A 10,490-nucleotide genomic window follows, 5' to 3' on the forward strand; every position below is an offset into this window, starting at 1 on the left:
AGCTCCTTTAAACCTTACCTTGAAAGAAGCCCCCAGTCCGTTATGGACCAGACCAGACCCCCTGAAAACATTTCAAAAAAGTAGCCCGGACCCTAACTTTGCTAGTTGTTTTAAGCAGGTGTAGGATGGATATTTCAGGAGTGATGCAGCTGACCCAACCACTTAGTTTCAAACAAAACAGAATTTATTTGCAAAATTACAAAATGAAACATAGTTTTTTTTAAACTTTAAAGCTTCTTTAAGTTGATCAAGCCCAGACGTTTCAGAGCCTGTGTCTTTACGATCTCCTGAAAGCAAAACAAAGGATAATATAACCTTGTTAAGGGAGCATCATCACACCTCCCTCCTTTTAATAAAAAGCATCTCTATCCAAAGATGGCTTCATTATAAAGCCCCTTAATCTTAAATTGTTAGTACACAATAACACCCATTTACAATACATTGACAATAATCGTGCAAACATGCACTACTACATTCTGTTTCGGTCTGGTTTACTCCTGCTACTGAACGCCTCCGTTTCGCATTCAAGTCTCGATAATGCATTAGCAATCATGCTTTCTCGTCCTGCCACACGTACAATTTTCAAACTGAGTGGCTGTAATAGCAATCTCCACCTAAACAGTCTGGAATTTTTGTCCTTGAATTTCTCCACAAACTTCAATGGGTTATGATCAGTGTATGTAATTGTCCCAGTTACGTTACTAGTAACATAAGCATTGAAATGTTGTAACTTCAACACCAAGCTCAAGGTCTCCTTCTCAACTGTTGAACATTTCTGCTGATGACTGTTCAATTTCCTGGAGAAATACCCGATAGGTCTTTCTATTTTCTCGTCATCTTGTAAAAACACAGAACTGACACCCACATTATTCACATCACTAGCCACTTTGAGTAGTTTTGCGTAATTAGATGTGGCTAACACTGGGTCAATGGTTAACACAGCTTTCAGGCTGTTAAATGCCTTCTGACAGCCCGTTGAAACTCCTGGCTTTTCTTTCGCAATTCAGTGAAGGGTGCAACCACACTGATAAAATTTGGTCTGAATTTTCAATAAAAATCCACTCAATCCCAGGAATTGTAGTACTGCTCTTCTTATTGATAGCACGGGAAACTCCTCAATTGCCTTTGTTTTTGCATTCTATGGAGCCATTTGTCCATGTCCAATAACATGGCCCAGGACGGTGACTTGGGCTTTGGCAAATTCACTTTTAGCTATGTTTATCACCAAGCCTGTCTCCTGAAGTTGATCGAACAATTCTGATAAATGTTGCGAATGTTGCTTCCATACATGACTAAAAATCACCAGGTCAACAATATACACGACACAACTGAGTAATCTGGCAATGACCTTATTGATTAGTCTCTGAAATGTGGTTGGCACATTTTTCATACCAAATAAACTGAGACAGTCCATTCAGTGTCACAAAAGCCAATATTGTTTTTGCACTTTTTGGGACAAAGGTACCTGCAGGTATCCTCTGAATAAGTCCAACTTAGAAATATAAGATGCTTGTCCCACCTTTTCAACACAGTCTTCCAAATGCAGAATCAGATATACATCATTCTTTGTGACTGCTATGACCTTGTGATAGTCCACACATAACCATTGGGTACCATTTGGTTTTGGTGCCATTACCATGGGTGAGCTCCTGTCACTGTAACTGACTTCAATTATGTCGTTTTAAAGTGTGAGCTCAATCTCCTTTGAACCTGTGCCAACTTTAGAGTGTTATGCCTATAAGGATGTTGCTTGATCGGAGCAGCATCGCCTATATCAACATTGTGCATAATTAAGTTCATATTTCCCAGCTTATTTCCACATTTCTCCTCATGCCATAGTAATAACTCTTTCATGTCACTTCAATTTCACTTTGGAAGGTAACTCAATAATTTATACCAATTTTTGACAACTTCCTCATTACTCAATTTAATTTGAGGAAAGCCTGATTTGGAATCCTCTGGACTTGGTTCTTCACTCTGTAACCAATAACACCGTCTCCTTCGGCTTTCCTTTCCTGTCAAAGTATCTTTTGAGTATATTCACATGACACACGCTGTGAGTTTTCTTTCTGTTTGGAGTCCTTATCAAAAAGTTCACCTCACTCAATTTCCTTTTGGCTTGTTAAGGCCCATTAAATTTTGCTTTTAAAGATTCATCTATCACTGGAAGTAACATTAACATCTTATCTCACATAGCAAACTTGCAAGTTTTTGAGTTCTTGTCTGCCTATTTCATTATATGCTGTGATACTTTTAAATGCTGTCTAGCCAACTCCCCCGCTCTATTTAATTGTTCCCTAAAATTTGACGCACAGTCCAAATATGTAGTCTCTGAATTATGACTTACCAATTTCTCCTTAATCAATTTTACTGGTCCTCTCATTTCATGCCCAAAAACTAACTTAAATGGGCTGAATTTGGTCAATTCACTTAGTGTATCTTTGATCGCAAAATATACAAGCAGCATTCACTTATCCCAATCATCTGGATAATCTTGACTATAAGCCCTCAACATTAATGCCTGATGCCACTTTTCTAGCACTCTCTGCGACTCTGGAAGGTATGCAGTAGATTTGATTTGTTTTATTCTTAAGTTTTCTATAACTTCCTTGAATAATTTCAATGTGAAGTTTGACCCTTGATCTGATTGTATCTGTGTGGGTAGTCCATATCTATGAATTAATTGAGTAATTCCTCTACAATCCTTTCAACTGTGATATCACGTAATGGAATGGCCTCTGGAAATCTAGTGGACACATCCATTATTGTTAACAAATACTGATTCCCATTTTTTGTTTTAGATAGGGGAACTATGCAATCAATTAAGACTTTGGGGCAGCACGGTTGCACAGTGGTTAGCACTGCTGCCTCACAGCGACAGAGACCCGGGTTCAATTCCCTCCTCAGGCAACTATCTGTTTGCACATTCTCACACTTTAAAATGACATAATTGAAGCGAGTTTGCACATTCTCCCTGTGTCTGCGTGGGTTTCCTCCAGGTGCTTCGGTTTCCTCCCACAATCCAAAAATGTGCAGGTTAGGTAGATTGGCCTGTAGTGTGAAGTGAAGGGGTAAGTGTAGGGGAATGGGTCTGGGTGGGTTGCTCTTTGGAGGGTCGGTGTGGACTTGTTGGGCCGAAGGACCTGTTTCCACACTGTAAATAATTGCAAAAAAAACTCTTGTGAAAGGTTCCTCAAATGCAGGAATATTTATTAAAGGTGTGGGTTTTATTACTGCCTGTGGTTTTCCAATTGCAACAAAATCCAACTGTATCCTTATGCAGTCCAGGCTAGTAAAAATGATTTTGTATATTAACTTGGGTTTTTCTTACCCCTAAATGACCCCCTACTGGTAGTTTATGCACCACTCACAATGCATCCTTTCTCTAACCCACTGGCAATCTGACTTGATGAACGTCTGTCCATTTCTTATCTGCCTGACTATGTGATAGTCTCCATTTCTTCATTATGGCATCATTTGTAAGATTCATCAATGCATCTTGTAGATAGTACACACTGCTGCTACTGAGTGCTGGTGGTGGAGGGATTGAATTTTCATAAATGTGGTGCCAGTCAAGCGGGTTTCTTTGTCCTGGATGGTGTCAAGTTTCTTGAGTGTTGTTGGAGCAGCACCTATCCAGGCAAGTGGGGAGTATTCCATCACACTCCTGACTTGTGCCTTGTAGAGGGTGGATAGACTTTCGTGTGTCAGGAGATGAGTTACTCAATGCAGTAACCCTAGTCTCTGACCTGCTTTTGTAGCCACTGTGTTTATGTGGTGAGTCCAGTTAAGTTACTGGTCAATGGTAAGCCCCCAGGATGTTAACAGTGGGGGATTCAGTGAGGATAATACTGTTGAATGTCAAGGGGCAGTGGTTATTGGTGATGGTCATTGTCTGGCATTTGCGTGGTGCGAATGTTACTTGCCACTTGTCGGCTGAAGCCTGGATATTGTCCAAATCTTGTTGCATTTGAGCATGGACTGCTTCAGTATCTGAGGAGTGGCAAATGGTGCTGAACACTATGCCATCATTGACGAACATCCCCACTTCTGACCTTACAACAGAGAGAAGGTCATTGATGAAGGAGCAGAAGATTGTTGGGTCGAGGACACTAACCTGAGGGATTCCTGCAGAGATGTCCTAAAGCTATGTGTTTCATCTTTTACATTGGGTTGCAAGTTTTGATTAATCAATATGTAAATCCCAGAACTTCTTTCAAGTCACATTGCCAAGATAACTTAATGTTTTCTAAAAATAAATGACATCTCAGCTCAGACAATGCATTAAAGGTACTTCCAAATAAACATGTTGAGGTATAACCTAGTGTGAGTCTTAACTGTTTCAACTGGTAACTTTGTGACCTCATTACCACACAGTCGGGAAAAATCCTGGGATATGTGTCCTGCAATATTTCATTTGCCTGAGTTTCCACTGGCTTTTCAGCCACAGTAGACAGCACTCCTATCCGTGAATGAGCTATATCATTAGAGAGGACAAATTGTATTGCTGCAGCTGAGAGTTGTCCAGTACTCCTACTACAACTTCTTCAATGGACACTCTAACCTCACTTGTCTCACTGTGAATTCCCGTTACTAGCACCTTTTCTGGCAATAATCCTTTAGAGGTACATATCTCCTTGTCTTTCAACATTAAAGATTTAGAGGATGCTCTATCTCCTGGCCTATGTAAGTAAACTCTACCTTTGCAGGAATAAAGTTTAAGACGATCTGGCACATTCTACTTCACCAATCTCCAACCAGGTTGTACATTCTACTGCAACCTTTTAGCCTCCACCGTGTTTTCTGTTACCACTCCAACAAAATTCACTGGCTCATCTTGTTTTCCTACATCTGGCTTCCTAATCCTTTTTCTAACCCAGCAATACTGATTTCATATGGCCTATTTTATTGCAGTGAAACCACCAGAGCTTTTTGACTTGTCTTTCCCCTTAAAGGGTTTCCTTTTTATCCTGTGGTAATTTATCCTTATGACCTTCACTGAGCTCTATCCTGCCCTTGCTACGTGAGGATATCTCTTTTCCACAGTTTCTATCCGTCAAGGGTTGAAATTGATTTTGGAAGCCAAACTTTGAGTTGGTCCATAAATCATAATCATCAACCATTTTGGCTGCTAATTTTGTCATTTGAACTCTGTGCTCTTTCACATGAGTTCTTATGAATTCAGGAAGCGAATTTTTGGACTCTTCTAAAATAATCATCTCTCTAAGAGCGTCATAGGCTTGCTCAGTTTTTAAAGCCCATATTCACCTATCAAAATTATTTTGTTTAATCCTTTCAAACTCAATGTAGGTTTGACCAGGGTCCCTCTTTAGATTTCTGAAACGTTGTCTGTTGGCCTCTGGCACAAACTAATATGCACCTAAGATGTCTTTCTTCACCATCTCATCCGTCCTAGATACCTCCTTTGATAGTGATGCAAGTATCTCACTAGCCCTACTTACAAGTTTTGTATGGATCAACAAAACCCATATGGTCAGTGGCCACGACATTTGTTTAGCCACCTTTTCAAACGAGATGAAAAAGGCTTCCACATCCTATCCATCAAATTTCACCAATGCTTCAATATATTTAAACAGTTTCTCACCAGGCTTTTGGCTACCATGAGTTTGTTCATCCTCACTCTCTTCCTCACTATGTTTATCTTTAGCCTTCAATCTATTAAGCTGACCTTCCTATCTTAGTGCCAATTTCTAACGTTCAAACTCCCTCTCTTTCTCTCTCTCTTTCCTCTGTTTTTAATTATAATTCAAATCATTTCATTTCTGTTGCCCTCTCTTTGTGTTTTACCTCCAATTCAAGCTGCTTCATTTTCAATTGAATTTTAGCCTTCTCTGAAGATTTTGGTGATGTTTTCAGCAAATAGCTGTAATTATTTCCTTTCCTTACGGATTGAGGCAGCTCTAACCTCAGCTTGTCTGTTAATTCCAGCAGTTGGCCTTATTCTCTTTTATAAAAGCCCCAAAGTCATTTCTTCCACCCCCAGAAAACTCTTGTTGACTGAAAAAGCCATTGATATCCCATGCACTGTTTAAACCAACTGAAGTCAACACCCAGAACAAAAGATACCAACGTCTACCACTCATTGTCTTAGAGTCCAGTAAGCCTGATCCCAATGATAGAACAAATCCAGTAAAGAACTCCCAGTTTGTTATGGACCAGGCCAGACTCCTTCAAAGCATTTCAAGAAAGTGGCCCAGACCCTAACTTTGCTAATTGTTTTAAGCAGGTGTAAAGTGGATATTCCAGGAGTGCTGCAACTGGCCCAACCTCTTAGTTTTAAACAAAACAGAATTTATTTACAAAATTATGGAATGAAACACAATATAGAACAGAATAGAGAATAACTTAACCAATCCAAAAACCTAACAGATTATCCCAACTTAATGATGCTATTCCAACAATCCCCATAAACACCCAAAAAAGGTAAAGTCAAATGCAAGGTCTTCCAGGAGAGATGTCAAAGAGAGGGCGGATCAGCATGGACCTGATTCTTTGGGTTCAGCAGCTTCATTGTCAACTGCTTACTGAAACCAAACCAGAGTAAGGCTGAGCTGGGAGAACTAGCACTCTTCTTTCATTGTACAAGTGTTTTATTTTTAAAACTTAAAAGCTTCTTCAAGTAGATCAAGATCAGACATTTTGGAGCCTGTGTCTTTACAACCTCTTTTAAGAAAAACAAAGGACAAAGTAACCTTGCTAAAGGAGTATCATCACAACAGTGACAGCAAATCAGTTTGATGGATTTTTTCCCCAAGATGCCTGTGGTGAGGATCCACAATCCAACAAATAGAGCACTGGGATGGTCTAATATGGAGTTAACAAAAGCACAGATAAGGATTTCAGAAGCAGGTTGACTGAGGCAAATAATGTCATGGAGATGGTAGTCCACGGGCTTATAGAATTGTTGGGCAGTGCTGGAGGGAAATCTACCTCTCAGAGCTAGTTCAGTCAACAGGTGAGTCCAGATTCACAGCAATCAATCTTCCACCAAACAGAATATTACTGCTGACCAGAAAAGGAGCAGGGCAGCGACAGAGAATTCCACAGCATTTAATTTAACGCCTGATTCCCCAAAGACTTTTTAACTACCTACAAGGCAGGAGTGATGGAATGCTCCCCACTTCTTGCAATATTTAAAAAAAAGCCCACTTGATCGGAAACATATTTGTCTCCTTAAACGTTCATTCCCTCCACCACTGGTACAGTGTGGCAGCAGTGTGTGCCATCTACAAGATGCACTGCAATGCTGGCTCAGTTTCTTTGGTGAGAGGGGAAAGATATAAAAGGGACGAAAGGGGTAACATTTTCATGCAGAGGGTGGTACATGTATGGAATGAGCTGCCAGAGGAAGTGGTGGTGGCTAGTACAATTGCAACATTTAAAATGCATCTGGATGGGTATATGAATAGGAAGGATTTGGAGGGGTATAGGCCAGGTGCTGGCAGTGGGACTATGACTCTATGACTCTATTTAATACCATGCTACCATCAGATGCCTAGTGATTGAGATACTCAAGTGTGCTACAGGTTTCTGGACCAGTGCAGAAGCTGTCCTCCAGTCCACAAGAGGCAGAGTTTCCATAATAATTATAGTTTACTGTGCTTTCTATAACTTCACAGACATATTGAAGTTGGCATGAACAAAATGCTCAGCGCACATCACCCAAGGTCAAATCTGACAATGTTGGAGAGGAGAGGACAGGGAAGATGGGACACATTGCAAGTTAGGCCTGCCAGTATATTACAGATTCCCATCCTCAATCTCTTTTTATGTTAATTGGTCTCTCGAGGTACAACATCTGTATCCAGCTGAAGAAAGTTTGATGAATTTTCTTGCTGACTGCACTGCTGTCAGTGTTTGCTCATGCTCCCGATTATAGTGTGAGTCACCCGTTTAAAGTGAGTGATTAATCTAACTGGTCCCATTGCAGAGTGAATAACTGAACTGGCGTGGTAAGGGGGAAATCAAGTTACAATGGACCTCCTGCATGATTCATCATCAGCTACATCCAGGCACCATTAGTGTTTATGGTCAGGATCTAGTAGAGAAGTGAATTAATACAGACACAAAATAGTGTAAATTGACATCATAATAATAATTTCCCATCATAGCTGCAATCAGGTTAGCATGGTGGAGGTTGGTGCTGAACTTTAATTCTGTCTCCAGGAACACTCAATATTTCCTTCTCTAATAATCAAGGATAGCAAGGTGCCACCTATTGCCAATGTTTTCAACCTTTCCGTTTTCAGCTGGGAGGATGACAGTTTGTTCTCTCCTAACATTCTGCATTCATTCCTGAAGTAGGGGAAAAAATGTTTTTGCCTGGCTGGAATTGTACACCCATTCCTGTTATATTGCATTATATAATATAATGATCAAGGATAGGCATGAAATTCTATCAGTGTGAAGGTGAGCAGCAGTGATGGGTGCACAGATGGGAATTTGCTGAATAGGAGATTACAGTTGGAAAGTAAGTAGTTGAATGAAACAATGTGATAGAGTTGCCTCAAGAAGGCAGAGTGAGTGATGGTTTGATGAAGTGATTCACCTAAAATTCAGAGGTGAGATGAGAATAACTGCCCTTGGCATCAAGGTCACATTCGACAAAGTGTGGCATCAAGGAGTAAAATTCCAGTCCATGGGATTCAGAGGGAAAACTCTGGGCTGGTGGGAGTCATATTTGGCACAAAGGAAGATGATTATGGTTGTTAAAAGTCAGGCATCTCAAATCCAGCACATCTCTGCATGCCAAAATTACACTGTTTCATTCTGAATGGAGCTATTATCAGAGGTACAGTTCATGTATTAAATGGAAGCCAATGAGTAAATACTTCAAAACAGTTGGACAGGAAGAAACCAAACTTCAAAAATAGTGCTCTTTGCTGCACATTAATGGATATTGAACCATTGATGATTCTTTTTTACATTGAATTATTTTTTGCATTGTAATTTCATATGCCCTACAGGGTTCTCCATTTATTTAGTTTCCTGCAACACAGGAAATCTCAATCGACTAGAAGCTTCCTCAAACATAGCATTTCAGTTCTGTTCCAGCACTGACACCTATTTCAGTGTATTTCTGTGTACTGGTTTCTGATTTGACTACCAATTACGTTTACACGTGCAGAGAAGGGCATCGTGTAATCTCCACACCCAGAAGTACTCTCCTTTAACACCAATTCATCCAATTTCATCCAAACTAGATGTTCCATCTTGAGGGATGAGATGGAGACTTTGGCAAATGGATCCCAGCTTGGATGAAGAGCATTTTTTGAATTTTGTTCAGTGTTGACTTCCACTGCAGGGATGGGGAGTTGCATCTGTATTTCAATCCTACTCTCTCGCTTGCCAGTTACTTACTTCAGGGGAGCGGAGGTTGTCAAATGTTCAACACAAACGTGCAGCAACTTCTTGTCCCATTTAAAAGGGATTTCTGGTGAATTGGCACCATCAACTGGATGAGTTACGACACTGCAGAGCAGAATTATATATGACAAAAATTGTTAACCCTGCCAATCCAAACCCAGACAGCCACTTTTAAAGATGTCTAACTACGCTTGTTATAACACTGTTACACATTCAGTTATGCGATGATTCAAGCCATGATCAGTATTTGCTGTTCAGATTGCTGTACAACATAATGGTACATTAATATTTGCAGCCTTCAGATTTCTAATAATTCTTACTAATGATTAATTCTGCCATCCCATTGAATGTGAAATGTAATTTGCAACATTTAGTGCAATGTTCAGTATTTATTGAGGAAATCTCAATGAATCATCTTCACAATAAAAGTCAATTAAAAGAATATAAATACAGGCTTTTTTTTAACTTTAAAAGAATGTAACTACCCTAACATTTTAGAAATTAATATAAATACTTAGTAGTTTGTACAGAACTTGACTAATTCTGTGAAACGACCCTTGCTGTCTTTTCATCTAGAACACAAGGTAGACATGCCAGAAATGCAAAAGTAAAAGGGAACACCAATTTATATTTTGTGAGAAGAAGCTGATGGTAGCTAGTTGACCCTGGTAGTGGTGTTGCCTTGGAAAGTGAACTAAAGGACAGTTAATGCTGGGGGATGTAGCATGATTAGGCTGGCTCCCAAGCATTTATTTAGTTGAGAAAGGCGCAATGTGTAGACACATTCTTTGCTTCCAAATTAACGTTGAACTAACAACACATTGATTTTCAAATTCTTGCCCTTTAAATCATTTCAAGGTTACACTTTAGCCACGGACATCCTACCCCATCATTCTCCATTTCTATTACTTTGTCCTGCCCTGTAGCACTCCCTGAAATTTACACCCTTTCCAACCTTGGACTCCTGTGCATTTGAAACTCATTTTGCTGATTTTTTTGCCATTGTGAGATGGTACTATCAGAGTCAAAAAATGTGGTGATAGAAAAGCACAGCCAGTGAGGCAGCATCCAAGGAGTCGGAGAGTTGATGTTTCGAGCATCAG

At 39.9% G+C, this 10,490-nt stretch overlaps 1 long non-coding RNA gene across 1 annotated transcript in view; it reads right to left on the bottom strand.

Moving 5' to 3' along the window:
- The window catches only part of LOC122560495, a 39,349-nt gene extending 29,645 nt beyond the window's left edge, over positions 1-9,704 (bottom strand). Inside the window, exon 1 of the long non-coding RNA XR_006314747.1 lies at positions 9,382-9,704. This is a non-coding gene — a long non-coding RNA (uncharacterized LOC122560495). The remainder of the gene's footprint in view (positions 1-9,381) is intronic.
- Positions 9,705-10,490: the final 786 nt, after the last annotated feature.

The sequence above is a fragment of the Chiloscyllium plagiosum genome, chromosome 21, assembly GCF_004010195.1.
Source record: "Chiloscyllium plagiosum isolate BGI_BamShark_2017 chromosome 21, ASM401019v2, whole genome shotgun sequence".
NCBI lineage: Eukaryota > Metazoa > Chordata > Chondrichthyes > Orectolobiformes > Hemiscylliidae > Chiloscyllium > Chiloscyllium plagiosum.